Raw genomic sequence first — 15,565 nt, forward strand, 5'->3', positions numbered from 1 at the left:
TGTTCAGAAGAGAGGAATATGATTTCTAAGCAAAGTCTTAGAAGAAAGATGAAACAGTGAGCCTAGAAACTGGGGAATATGGGAAATAACATATTGGCATAAACAGAGGTAGTTTTAAATATTAATAATATTGTCTATATTGTGTGTGTTAGTCGCTCAGTGGTGTCTGACTCTTTATGACCCCCTGGACTGTAGCCCACCAAGCTCCTCTGTCCCTGGGATTCTCCAGGCAAGATTACTGGAGTGACTTTTCATGTCCTCTTCCAGGGGATATTTCCGACCCAGGGATCGAACCCACATCTGTTATGTCTCCTGCATGGCAGGCAGGTTCTTTACCGCTAGCACCACCTGGGAAGCCCTTTGTCTATGGGGAAGTGAGATATTAAAAATATCAGCTAACACTAACACCTTATACTGAAGTATTCACTACATTTAGAGTACTCTAAAATTCTTATACTGTATTACTTAGATGTATGTATTTTCAAAGGAGAAGGCAATGGCACCCCACTCCAGGACTCTTGCCTGGAAAGTCCCATGGACAGAGGAGCCTGGTGGGCTGCAGTCCATGGGGTCGCGAAGAATTGGGCACGACTGAGTGACTTCACTTTCACTTTTGACTTTTATGCGTTGGAGAAGGAAATGGCAACCCACTCCAGTGTTCTTGCCTGGAGAATCCCAGGGATGGGGTCGCAGAGAGTCGGACACGGCTGAAGTGAGTTAGCTTAGCATGTATTTTCAAAAATTACAAAAGATAACAATGAAGTTTTTTTAGAGTTTAGGGGAATAAATGGACTTTTAAAATCAATCAATCTAAATAAGAATAAAGAAGGTAAAAAGAATAATAGGAAAAATCAAGACAAATAGAAATCCCCTGAGAAGGCATAAATAAGTCCAAATGAATTAGTAAGGAAAATAAAAATGGACTGAACTCATCATTAAAATTCAAAGATAGTGAATGTGGATTTTATAAATATAAATCAAGCCATTTGATATAATAGACAAAGATGAAAAAGAAATGAAACATGTAATAATTAAATAAATAATGGCATAGAGAAGAATGTCATGCAGAAATGAAAATGAATTGACATGAGCTAAACTTCTCAACCCAGATTAAAAATACACATAGTATTGAGGCAAAGAGCTTATAGATTAATTATAGCACAGTAAAATACTGAGGCTTTATTGTTACTGGTAACACTTTATATTTGGTGGATATATGTGTTGGTTGTATATTCTACATGCCTTTTGTAATATTAAATATTATTTATACACCTAAGTTGCCTTTAAAGCACAAGTTACAGACACACCACCTCTCTCAGCAAGTCAAAATGCTGCCAGTTTTACTAAATCAATGCCACATCTCCTTTGCTAGACATTAGAAGGCATTACCATTTTCAAGATTAAAAGACAAATTGGTACTAAAACATATTCGGGATTATATAAACTAGAGATGTGAACAACCAGTGATGGTAACTCCAAACAGGACGCGCAGGACTGCTGTCCCAAACTAAGGGCAAGAGGCACAGGCATGCACATACACAATTATGGAGTGATGCTCTAATTGGCAGCGGTTTCTATATTAATATACAGCAGATTTTTCTTGTGTCTCTTTCAATGATATTTTTTTCCCAGGTTTACTGATACATAACTGACATACAACATGTAAGTCTAAGGTGCATAATGTGATGATTTGATACCCAAATGCATTGTCAAATATTTATAGTAAGATTAGTTGACACATCTTTCACCTCACATAACTGCCACGCTATCTTTGTTATGGTGAGAACATGCAAAATCAATGTGTAGAGCACCTTTCAAGTACACGACAAGAAGTGGTAACTGTAGTCACCATGCTGTACATCAGACGCTCAGAGCTCATTCCCCTTACAACTGGAACTTTGTGCCCTGTGACCAGCATTTCCTCCAACCTCTGGTCCTTGGCAACCACCGTTCTACTCAAAGACATTCTTAAGTAAGGTAAGTTATGGTTCTAGACCTGACTTTCCCTTTCCCCAAAGTGTTAACTGGTAACTACAATGTATTATTTCAGCTGCAAATCTTTCACAGAGCATTGACAATATCCAAGGCATTGTTTTAAACACTGATGTTCAAAGTGTTCCCAACTCTCCTGGTCAGCAGATCCTGCTACTCATTCCCACTCCTGATTTTCTGGAAGAGGATTCTTCTGGAATCTGCAAAGAATCAAGAGATAAAATTCCTGGTGTATTTTTCTGACGTATAGGCTTGGATTTCCCTTCCAAGACACTATAGAAAAATTCAACAAGAGTTATTTTTTTAGACAGTCCCATTTATATTAGAATATCCTTTTCTGTGTGTCTGGCAAAGTGGTATTTTGCTTTTGCTACAAATGGGGGATTTATTTTTAAGGGCTGTTGGATTAAGGACCATTCTCATGGGAATCTTAAACACTGGCGACTAAGTTGAATGTACAGGTATTGAGCTTCCCAGTTGAGACCATTTAAATTTTTTTGTTCAGGTCTGTCCTTTAGGCACTTTACACTACTTCACTCCAAGAGTTTGGGGACCACCTGTTCCAACATGTAGCTGATCTTGGATTTTGAAAACTTGGCTCTGCATCCTCGATTTTCCATTTACTCTAAGTCTTAGTTTCTCCCCTTACACTTTAGACCTAATGACACCAGACACCGCTGCCTCGGTGTTGCTGAAAGAGTGAGTGTAGAATGCACATGCATCTGTACGTGTTTTGAACTGTGGAGGGTATTGCCATGAAAGGATTATCAGAATTATAATTCTGTTAGAAGACATCTCCAAATCTGGGTGCCCCTCTTTCTTCTTTCCCTGATGCAGCAGTTCTCATTCTCACCTACCTGAAAAGACTCTTGGGGCCTTACACAGCCAGGATTCTCAAGTTGAATGCTGTTCCCATCATGAGAGATCTTCACATGCCTCAGTTTATTAACATGATTAGCTCCCTGCCTCACTTTAAATGTTGCCAAAACTTTGGCACTGCTGCTGAATAGAAATATGGAGACAGGGTTTTGGAGAAAAGACAGAGTAACTTTATTTCTTTGGCAGGCAAAGAAGGAACATAAAAGGCTAGCACCTCAAGAACTGTGCCTTTCTCTCAGGGAAATAGGGAGAGGTTTTATAGTCAGGGTTCATGGTCTGGGGAAGGTGAAAAGGATCAGAGTGGTGAAAGTCTTGCATTCTTCTTCTCCTGCAAAACCTATGGTCAAAGCCAGCATCAGGTGGCTCAGTAACAGTTTAGTGCCTCTGAGGTTATCTGCCTGTGACCTTTTTGTTTTGAAACACAAGACTGATACAAGGGAGCATAGGGGGAGAAGAATGCCAGGTGCAGAGTATAATTCATATGGAGTCAGAGAGTAATTAGCTTTGTGAAAGCCATATCTACCTTCAAGTGTTTGTTAGTAGCAACAGCCAAAGAATAACACAGATTGTTTAACTCTTGCAGACCTGTTTGGCTGGTTTGCGCTTAAGGCCATTTATTCATTTCTATTTTTGCTGCAACATTAATCCTGCGGTGGTCTTTAGAAGGAAACGCACAAGCATTACCCTATGGTTTTAGATTCACTGAAGAGGATGAAGCATGGTAAATGATGCTGGTCACCACTCACAGTTTCAGTATATGTTATTTGTTAAGTACAGTGAGGATTTGGGCAGTCAAATTCCAACTACTACAATGTTTGCCTACTTGGTAGATATTCAGGCAACAGCTTCACCCTCTCTCACTGAATTTCTTCCATGACTCCTTATTCTTTTGGGATAAAATTAAAACTCATTTAGAGAGTTCTTTTTATGCTCTTGAGCTCAACTGCTGAGGGATTCTACAGAATTCAAATCCTTTCTCCTCCAGGCATTAGATGCCCTGGCAGGGACTCTGGCTGAACAACAAAAAGTTGTTATAAATTCATCTTTTATTGCCTCCTCTTCTTATATTTGGTAATCTCTATTATTAAATGGCTGTATTCATCCTTTACCTAGCTGGACGGGCAAGGTGGTAGGCTGTCTGTCACATTAATTTTTAAGGCATGAATTCTCAGAGACATTTGGCCTGTGCTCAAAGCCTGGCTCTGTTACCCATTAACCTAGTGAATGTGGGCAAGTTACTGAACTTCTTAGAGACTTTGGACTTTGGGGTTTGTGGGCCTAAGGATTCTATCATACATTAAATCATATAGTTCATGTTTACTGAAGCACTCAAGATATTTGAATCTGTTACCTGAATAACTACCAAGTATTCAGACACTGTAGTAGTCAGGATTTGATTGACCAAATCCTCATTGTACTTAATGAATAGTCTACACTGAACCTGCGAGTGGTGACAAGCATTACTTACCATGTTTTGCCCTCATCAGCTGTCCAACCACATCTTGATCACTGGCTGATATTGCACCAAGAGTCAGAACTTGCCAAGAGGGAATTATTGCTCTCAATCTGAATAGGAATGAAGTCTACTGTTCCCTTTCATTGGCCATACTTGGGCTTCTTGAAGTGGTCTTTTGTTTGAATGTCTCTTTTAAAGCCAAGTTAATTCTACTTCTCTTTCATAAGCTCCAAACTTTCCATCTTCATATCTATTGCCTTAGTTCATGCCTTTGCTCCTTTAGTTTAGGATCACAAGAATAACTTCCTAATTGACTTCCCATTAGCTACTCTCATCTTTCACAAATCCTCTTTCTTTCTTTCTTTTTTTTTTTTTTTTACTGGTTTGAATTTTTTTTTCATTTATTTTTATTAGTTGGAAGCTAATTACTTTACAATATTGTAGTGGATTTTGTCATACATCGACATGAATTAGCCATGGATTTACATGTATTCCCCATCCCGATCCCCCCTCCCACCTCCCTCTCTACCCAATCCCTCTGGGTCTTCCCAGGAGCCCATTATACAGAGTGAAGTAAGCCAGAAAGATAAAGACCATTACAGTATACTAACACATATATATGGAATTTAGCAAGATGGTAATGATAACCCTATATGCAAGACAGAAAAAGAGACACAGATGTACAGAACAGACTTTTGGACTCTGTGGGAGAAGGCGAGGGTGGGATGTTTCAAGAGAACAGCATCGAAACATGTATATTATCTATAGTGAAACAGATCACCAGCCCAGGTTGGATGCATGAGACAAGTGCTCGGACCTGGTGCACTGGGAAGACCCTATCTTTCTTAAAGACACTTCCGGTGATGCATTTCCTCTCACTGAATTTCTTCCATGACTAATTCTTTCAGGATAAAGTTCAAACTCCTTGGCTCAGCACACAAGACTCTTCACAATTTGCCCATAGACAAAAGCTCTAGCAGTGAATAAGAAGATAAGTTCTTGGCCCATAACAAGTGGACATTCTGGTAGGGGAGACAGATCAAATGCTACTGAAATTATTAATAAAAACTTTACGTGTATGCTAAAGAGTGCCCAGACCCACAAGTACAGGATAATCCACCTAGTCATGAAAACTCTTAGAATATCAGAGCTAGGTGAAAACTTAAATATCATCTTAAGTCCCTCATTTAATTTACTATATGTGAGGTTCAAGGCACGGAGGCCAAAGCCCAGTAGACATTATTGCCAGTGCTTTATTTTTCTAGAAGACTACACTGACTCCTTAGAGTCTTAATTATCACTATCTCTATTTTTCTTTTTTCTCAACATTTGAATGTTATTTCAGATGTAAAATTGGTATTTTTGCTGTTTTTTGGATAGAATTCTTATATTTTTATATATTTTGAAATATTTATGGATGAAATGATATAATATCTAGGAATTGATTGAAAATAATCAAGGGGAGGAAGGAACTAAGATGGTGGAGGAATAGGACGGGGAGACCACTTTCTCCCCTACAAATTCATCAAAAGAACATTTGAATGCTGAGCAAACTCCACAAAACAACATCTGATCGCTAGCAGAGGACATCAGACACCCAGAAAAGCAGCCCATTGTCTTCAAAAGGAGGTAGGACAAAATATAAGAAGATAAAAAGAGAGACAATAGAGTTAGGGACGGAGATCCATCCCGGGAAGGGAGTCTTAATAGAGGAAGTTTCCAAACACCAGGAAACCTTCTCACTGGCGGGTCTGGGGGAAGTTTTCGAATCTCGGAGGGCAACCTAACTGGGAGGAAAAATAAATAAAACCCACAGGTTACATGCCTAAAAGTAACTCCCGGCACATAAGTACCCCAGACGCTCACATCTACCACCAGCAAGTGGGGGCAGAAGGAGAGGAGTGGGAGGCAGTGCTTAGGATAAGGACCAGCCTGAATGCCCTGAGGGCAATCAGAGGGAGCTAGTGTGAGATAGCAACTTAAACCGTGGGATAGCAAGAAAGAGATAATTAAGTTGGGAAAAGCCCTAAACTTAGGCACTACCTGCCAGTTCCCAGAACGAAGGACTGAGCAAATACCAGAGAAGAGCTACCCTGCGGTGGACCGGCCCATCCCCTGCTGGACGCAGGAGGCAGGAGGCAGGAGGGAGGGGAAAGGGGCAAACTCGGCCCCAGAGATGGCATGCCCTACCAAACTGCAAACAGGCTTCCGGCTTCTAACCAAAGACTTCCTTGAGATTCTGGATAGTCGACATCCTCTGGGAGGGTCGCAGCTAGAGTCCAGCTCCCCAGAACTGACACAAGGCGCACCCGACCGGCTCAGGAAACTGAGGCTGGGACCGCGGCAGGGATAAGGCACCCCTCACCAGGAAGAGTGCACTCGTCAAGCTCCTGGTTGCCTGAGCTGCTCCGACTGGGGAAGGCACAAAACGCAGGCCCAACTGAGTCTGTGCTTTCGTGGAATACCCGAAAACCTGAATCTGAGCGGCTTAGGCTTGGTAAATCCACGCAACGCAGGGCCCGCTCCCTAGAAAGCAGCCTGGAGCCTGAGCAGTGTAGACGGGGAAAGCACACACCCGTGAGCGGGGGCAAACCCAGTGAGGCTGGAAAACCTGCGAGTGCTCCCCACACAGGCCAGTGACATTTGTCTGCAGCGCCCCCCCTTCCCCGCAGCATGACTGAACAAGCGAACCTAAACAAGAGACCACCTCCACCCGCGTGTGTTAGGGCGGAAATTAGACACTGAAGAGACCTGCAAACAGAAACCAAAGAAACAAAGGGAACCGCTTCAGAAGTGACCGGTGCAACAGATTAAAATCCCTGTAGGTAACACCGACTACACTGGAAGGGGCCTATAGATAGCGAGAAGTGTAAGCTGAAACAAGGAGCTATCTGAAACTGAACCAAACCCACATTGCCCACAACAGCTCCAGAGAAATTCCTAGATATTTTTTTACTACTATTTATTTTTATTTTTAATTAAAAAAATTTTTTTTCTCTTTCTTTTTTTACTTTTACTTTTTCTTTCTTTTTTTTAAGTCCTCTATTATTCCTCTATTGCTCCTTAATTTTCATTTTTATAACCACTATAAACTGGCAAAAAAAAAAAAAAAGGACCCTGTTTTTAAAGCGAATTCCATATATATTTCTTACATTTTTTTGTGTTTTTGTGGTTTTTTACTATTGTATTTTTGAGTCTAACCTCTACTCTAGATTTTTAATCTTTGTTTTTCAGTATTTGATATCAAATTTGGACATTTAAGAATCCAACCTTCAGTACCCATTTTTACTCAGGAGTGTGACTACTGGTTTGATCACTCTCTCCCCCTTTTGACTAGCCTTTTTCTCCCCCAGATCACCTTATTTCCTCCCTCCCCCTTCTCTTCTCAATCCAATTCTGTGAATCTCTGTGGGTATTCTGGGCTGCAGAGCACACTTAGGGAACAGAGTACAACCTAGATCTGTCTCTCCTGTCTTGAATCCCCCTTTTTCTCCTCCTGCTTACATCTATCTCCTTCCTCCCTCTCCTCTTCTTCATATAACTCTGTGAACCTCTCTGGGTGTCCCTCACTGTGGAGAATCCTTTCACCATTAACCTAGAAGTTTTATTATCAGTGCTGTATGGAGGGAAAAGTCTTGAGGCTACTGAAAGAATAAGACTGAAACCCAGAGGCAAGAGGCTTAAGCCCAAAACCTGAGAACACCAGAGAACTCCTGAACACAGGGAACATTAATTAATAAGAGATCATCCAAAAGCCTTATACTTACACTGAAACCAACCACCACCCAAGAGCCAATAAATTCCAGAGCAAGACATACGCAAATTCTCCAGCAATGCAGGAATATAGCCCTGAGCATCAATATATAGGCTGCCCAAAGTCACACCAAACCCATAGACCCATCTCAAAACTCACTACTGGACACTCCAGTGCACTCCAGAGAGAAGAACTCCAGCTCCACCCACCAGAACACCGACACAAGCTTCTCTAACCAGCAAACCTCGACAAGCCAAACACCCAGCCCCACCCACTGGGAGAAACCTCCACAATAAAAACGAACCACAGACTACCAGAATACAAAAAGGCCACCCCAAACCCAGCAATCTAAATAAGATGAAAAGGCAGAGAAATACCCAGCAGGTAAAGGAACATAAAAAATGTCCACCAAGCCAAACAAAAGAGGAGGAGATAGGGAATCTACATGAAGAAGAATTTAGAATAATGATAAGAAAAATGATCCAAAATCTTGAAAACAAAATGGAGTTACAGATAAATAACCTAGAGACAAGGATTGAGAAGATGCAAGAAATGTTTAACAAGGACCTAGAAGAAATAAAAAAAGAGTCAATTAAAAATGAATAATGCAATAAATGAGATCAAAAACACTCTGGAGGGAACCAACAGTAGAATAACAGAGGAAGAAGATAGGATAAGTGAGGTAGAAGATAAAATGGTGGAAATAAATGAAGCAGAGAGGAAAAAAGAAGAAAGAATTAAAAGAAATGAGGACAATCTCAGGGACCTCTGGGACAATGTGAAATGCCCCAACATGTGAATCACAGGAGTCCCAGAAGAGGAGACAAAAAGAAAGGCCATGAGAAGATACTCGAGGAGATAATAGCTGAAAACTTCCCCAAAATGGGGAAAGAAATAAACACCCAAGTCCAAGAAACCCAGAGAGTCCCAAACAGGATAAACCCAAGGTGAAACACCCCAAGACACATTAGTCAAATCAACAGAGATCAAACACAAAGAACAAATATTAAAAGCAGCAAGAGAGAAACAACAAATAACACACAAGGGTATTCCCATAAGGATAACAGCTGATCTTTCAATAGAAACTCTTCAGGCCAGAAGGGAATGTCAGGGCATACTTAAAGGTATGAAAGAGAATAACCTACAACCCAGATTACTGTACCCAGCAAGGATTTCATTCAGATATGAAGGAGAATTTAAAAGCTTTACAGACAAGCAAAAGCTGAGATAATTCTTCATCACCAAAACAGCTCTTCAACAAATGCTAAAGGATCTTCGCTAGACAGGAAACACAGAAAGGTTGTATGAACATGAACATGAACCCAAAACAACAAAGCAAATGGCAACAGGACCATTCTTATCAATAATTACCTTAAATGTAAATGGGTTGAATGCCCCAACCAAAAGACAAAGACTGGTTGAATGGATACAAAAGCAAACCCCTATATATGCTGTCTACAAGAGACCCACCTCAAAGCAAGGGACACATACAGACTGAAAGTGAAGGGCTGGAAAAAAATATTCCACGCAAACGGAGACCAAAAGAAAGCAGGAGTCACAAGACTTATATCAGATAAAATAGACTTCAAAATAAAGGCTGTGAAAAGAGACAAAGAAGGACACTACATAATGATCAAAGGATCAATCCAAGAAGAAGATATAACAATTATAAATATATATGCACCCAACATAGGAGCACTGCAATATGTAAGGCAAATGCTAACAAGAATGAAGGGGGAAATTAACAATAACACAATAATAGTGGGAGACTTTAATACCCCACTCACACCTATGGATAGATCAACTAAACAGAAAATTAACAAGGAAACACAAACTTTAAATGACACAATAGTCCAGCTAGACCTAATTGATATCTATAGGACATTTCACCCCAAAACAATCAACTTCACCTTTTTCTCAAGTGCACATGGAACCTTCTGCAGAATAGATCATATTCTGGGCCATAAATCTAGCCTTGGGAAATTAAAAAAAACTGAAATCATTCCAGTCATCTTTTCTGACCACAGTGCAGTAAGATTAGATCTCAATTACAGGAAAAAAAATTATTAAAAATTCAAACATATGGAGGCTAAATAACACGCTTCTAAATAACCAACAAATCATAGAATAAATCAAAAAGAAATCAAAATAAGCATAGAAATGAATGAAAATGAAAACACAACCCAAAACCTATGGGACACTGTAAAAGTAGTGCTAAGGGGAAGGTTCATAGCAATACAGGGTTACCTCAAGAAACAAGAAAAAAGCCAAATAAATAACCTAACTCTACACCTAAAGCAACTAGAGAAGGAAGAAATGAAGAACCCGAGGGTTAGTAGAAGGAAAGAAATCTTAAAAATTCGGGCAGAAATAAATGCAAAAGAAACAAAAGAGACCATAGCAAAAATCAACAAAGCTAAAAGTTGATTTTTTGAAAAGGTAAATAAAATTGACAAGCTGTTAGCCAGACTCATCAAGAAACAAAGGGATAAGAACCAAATCAACAAAATTAGAAATGAAAATGGAGAGATCACAACACACAACTCTGAAATACAAAGGATCATAAGAGACTACTACCAGCAGCTCTATGCCAATAAAACGGACAACTTGGAAGAAATGGACAAATTCATAGAAAAGTATAACTTTTCAAAACTGAACCAGGAAGAAATAGAAGATCTTAACAGACCCATACAAGCAAGGAAATCAAAACTGTAATCAGAAATCTTCCAGCAAACAAAAGCCAGGACCAGATGGCTTCACAGCTGAATTCTACCAAAAATTTAGAGAAGAGCTAACACCTATTTTACTCAAACTCTTCCAGAAAATTGGAGAAGAAGGCAAACTTCCAAACTCATTCTATGAGGCCACCATCACCCTAATTCCAAAACCAGACAAGGATGCCACAAAAAAAGAAAACTACAGGCCAATATCACTGATGAACATAGATACAAAAATCCTTAACAAAATTCTAGCAAACAGAATCCAACAACATATTAAAAAGATCATACATCATGACCAAGTGGGCTTTATCCCAGGAATGCAAGGGTTCTTCAATATCTGCAAATCAATCAATGTAATATACCACATTAACAAATTGAAAGATAAAAACCATATGATTATCTCAATATATTCAGAAAAAGCCTTTGACAAAATTCAATCTCCATTTATGATAAAAACTCTCCAGAAAGCAGGCATAGAAGGAACATACCTCAGCATAATAAAAGCTATATATGACAAACCCACAGCAAACATTATCCTCAATGGTGAAAAAGTGAAAGATTTCCCTTAAAGTCAGGAACAAGACAAGGGTGCCCACTCTCACCACTACTATTCAACATAGTTTTGGAAGTGTTGGCCACAGCAATCAGAGAAGAAAAAGAAATAAAAGGAATCCAGATAGGAAAAGAAGAAGTAAAACTCTCACTGTTTGCAGGCGACATGATCATCTACATAGAAAACCCTAAAGACTCTACCAGAAAATTACTACAGCTAATCAATGAATATAGTAATGTTGCAGGATATAAAATTAACACACAGAAATCCCTTGCATTCCTATACTCTAAAAATGAGAAAACAGAAAGAGAAATTAAGGAAACAATACCATTCACCATTGCAACAAAAAGAATAAAATACTTATGAGTATATCTACTTAAAGAATTGAAAGACCTATATATATATAAATCTATAAAACACTGATGAAAAGAAATCAAAGAGGACACAAATAGATGGAGAAATAGGCCGTGTTCATGGATTGGAAGAATCAATATTGTCAAAATGGCTATACTACCCAAAGCAATCTATAGATTCAATGCAATCCCTATCAAGCTACCAATGGTATTTTTCACAGAACTAGAACAAATAATTTCACAATTTGTATGGAAATACAAAAAACCTTGAATAGCCAAAGCAATCTTGAGAAAGAAGAATGGAACTTGAGGAATCAACCTGCCTGACTTCAGGCTCTACTACAAACCCACAGTCATCAAGACAGTACGGTACTGGCACAAAGACAGAAATATAGATCAATGGAACAGAATTGAAAGCCCAGAGATAAATCCACAAACCTATGGACACCTTATCTTCAACAAAGGAGGCAAAGATATACAATGGAAAAAAGACAACCCCTTTAACAAGTGGTGCTGGGAAAACTGGTCAACCACGTGTAAAAGAATGAAACTAGAACACCATACATAAAAGTAAACTCAAAATAGATTAAAGATCTAAATGTAAAACCAGAAACTATAAAACTCCTAGAGGAGAACATAGGCAAACCACTTTCCGACATAAATCACAGCAGGATCCTCTATGACCCCCCTCCCAGAATATTGGAAATAAAAGCAAAAATAAACAAATGGGACCTAATTAAACTTAAAGGCTTTTGCACAACAAAGGAAACTATAAGCAAGGTGAAAAGACTGCCCTCAGAATGGGAGAAAATAATAGCAAATGAAGCAACAGACAAAGGATTAATCTCAAAAATATGCAAGCAGCTCCTGCAGCTCAATTCCAGAAAAACAGACGACCCAATCAAAAAATGGGCCAAAGAACTAAATAGACATTTCTCCAAAGAAGACATACAGATGGCTAACAAACACATGAAAAGATGCTCAACATTACTTATTATCAGAGAAATGCCAATCAAAACCTCAATGAGGTACCATTACATGCCAGTCAAGATGGCTGCTATCCAAAAGTCTACAAGCAATAAATGTTGGAGAGGGTGTGGAGAAAAGGGAACCCTCTTATGCTGTTGGTGGGAATGCAAACTAGTACAGCCATTATGGAGAACAGTGTGGAGATTCCTTAAAAAAACTGGAAATAGAACTGCCATATGGCCCAGCAATCCCACTCCTGGGATTACACACCGAGGCATACACTCCTGGCATACACACTGAGGAAACTAGATCTGAAAGAGACACGTGCACCCCAATGTTCATCACAGCGCTGTTTATAATTGCCAGGGCATGGAAACAACCTAGATGCCCATCAGCAGATGAATGGATAAGGAAGCTGTGGTACATATACACAATGGAATATTACTCGGCCATTAAAAAGAATTCATTTGAATCAGTTCTAATGAGATGGATAAAACTGAAGCCCATTATACAGAGTGAAGTAAGCCAGAAAGATAAAGACCAATGCAGTATACTAATGCATATATATGGAATTTAAAAAGATGGTAACGATAATCCAATATGCAAAACAGAAAAAGACACACAGATGTACAGAACAGAATTTGGGACTCAGTGGGAGAAGGCGAGGGTGAGATGTTCTGAGAGAATAGCATTGAAACAAGTTTACTATCAAGGGTGAAACAGACCACCAGCCCAGGTTGGATGCATGAGACAAGTGCTCAGGGCTGGTGCACTGGGAAGACCCAGAGGGATGGGATGGGGAGGGAGGCGGGAGGGGGGATTGGGATGGGGAACACATTTAAATCCATGGCTGATTCATGTCAATGTATGGCAAAAACCACTACAATATTGTAAAATAATTAGCCTCCAACTAATAAAAATAAATGGAAAAAAAAAAAAAAAGAAAAAGAAAGAGAGTTCCAGGAAAAAAAAAAAAAAAGAAAATAATGAAGGCCGGGGAATGGAAACGGCTAGAGAAAACAAGACTGGTTATGAGTTAAGCATTATGGAAGCTGAGTGACAGTTAAATGGAAGTTAATTATGGAAGTCTTTTGCTTTTGCCAGTGGAAAGTTTTCCACAATGAAAATTTAAAAAAAAAATGAGTATGAGGATCCTTTGGTAAAAGTTCTCTGGGTTCCATACCAGTTCCTGGGATTCTTCCCAGGAGACATCACCCTGTATGTCTTTCAATGAGTCTACAGAAAGCTCTACAGACTCCCTTGAAAAGGAGGCCTTGTCTGTTCTTCTGGATTCATGTCCAAAAGGCATGGGAAAAATCAAACCAACCAACCCCTGGAGGTAAAAATGGAAAAGGACCAGAGGATGAAGGAGGAATCCCAAAGATGATGTTGGTCCTTGCTTTGCTGCTGGACTATCATTTTAGTGCCGGCGCCTAAGCAGTAAGTACTTGGCTAATCAGTACTCACGGGCGGTGGGGAGGCCCTTCTCCAGCAGACATTCTGGATGTAGTACTACCTCTGTTGCCTACTATCTGTGTGATCTTGAGCAAGTTACTTAACTTCTCTGTGCCTCTCTTTCCTCACCTATAAAATGGGGATAAAGTATCAATTTGGTGAGGATTTTGTGTTTATGCCTGGCATAAAGTAAGTGCTAAATAAATGTCAGCTGGCATTAATATTATTGCCTGAGCTTACCAATAACCGGAGTCAAAGTGCACGTGGGAGTAAAGAGCAGCCGTGAAAATGCAGCTCGCCGCCCTGTCCTGACCACCTGCAGCACAGTAACCTACATAAAGGCTCTGACTGCTGCTGCCGTGGCCGTGACATACGCTGGAGTCCCCAGGTTGGAGGGAAGGGCTGTGTTGCAGGGGCCCACTGTGGGCCCACCAGGACCTCTCCTCCAAACCCCCCGGGAGCCGGGCCTCACTGGGTGTGTGCTCACCAGCAGCCCACCATAGGCAGTGGGCTTCCTCATATGGGAGGTGTTCCTGCCCAAAGAACCAGCACCAACCTCGGCTGGACAGGTTTCTCAGGGCTGAAGAGGGTGATGGAGGAGCAGCGGGGACGCCCTGGAAGAGACTCCTTCCCTTCCAGCTCGGCCACGGGCAGCGACAGGTTCTCAGCCAGGTGGCTGCGGCCTGGGGGAGGCCCTTCTCGAGCAGGAACCCGTCCGGGGCCATGGACAGCGGGTGGAATGTCTCGCAGTCACCTGGCAATGTCTGCTTCCAGACTCGCCCTTATCTGTCTCAGCCTGTTCTTCTGCCAGCTTTTCCTTCTCTTTATCGCGGCGCGCCTCAGGCTGGGGCTTCTCCAGCAGCTTCTCCAGGACCAGTGAGAGGGAGCCAGGTTGGCCTCCGGTCCTGGCGGCGCAACGTGGCTTCAGGCGGCTTCTCTTCGCCCCGCCTCCTGGGGACGGAACCCCGAACCCTTCGATGTTGGCAAGTTTTGCGCAGGCGCTGCCTCCCGCCCCTCCCCTCGGTGTGTCCGACGTCACTCTGGTGTGTTAATTATCTTTATATTAAATCTATTTTAGTGTTGTTAGTAAAGCTGTCTGCTCTTCGAGGGCGGATCCACAGTCCACGTGCCTGCAGCGCACCGTGGCCGATACAAGGTTCTCCATGGTTGCACGTTGGCTTCTCTGAAGCGGGACTGGGAAGTCCTCCAGGTTCTACTCCCTCGGACAGGGCTGGGGCTAAGGAGCCCACGCTCGTTCTGCTTGTTGCTCCAGGCCAACGAATCCGGAGACGAGTTGTTGGAACAAGGCATAAAGGCTCTGGTCAGAAAGCTAGCTGACAGAGAAATGGCAGCCTCGCCTGTCAGAGAGCCAGCCTCCATTTGTCAGAATGTGGGCGCCTTTGTTTATAGAAGGGGGCGGGGCTTACTGTGGCA

General features: G+C 41.1%; 1 long non-coding RNA gene across 1 annotated transcript; it reads right to left on the reverse strand.

Moving 5' to 3' along the window:
* Positions 1-713: 713 nt before the first annotated feature.
* LOC139037060 (uncharacterized) lies at positions 714-15,527 on the reverse strand. The gene is made up of 2 exons (XR_011489846.1): positions 14,619-15,527; positions 714-2,192 (listed from the first exon to the last, which is right to left on the reverse strand). It is a non-coding gene; the product is annotated as an uncharacterized lncRNA (long non-coding RNA).
* Positions 15,528-15,565: the final 38 nt, after the last annotated feature.

The sequence above is a fragment of the Odocoileus virginianus genome, chromosome 10, assembly GCF_023699985.2.
Source record: "Odocoileus virginianus isolate 20LAN1187 ecotype Illinois chromosome 10, Ovbor_1.2, whole genome shotgun sequence".
Taxonomy (NCBI): domain Eukaryota; kingdom Metazoa; phylum Chordata; class Mammalia; order Artiodactyla; family Cervidae; genus Odocoileus; species Odocoileus virginianus.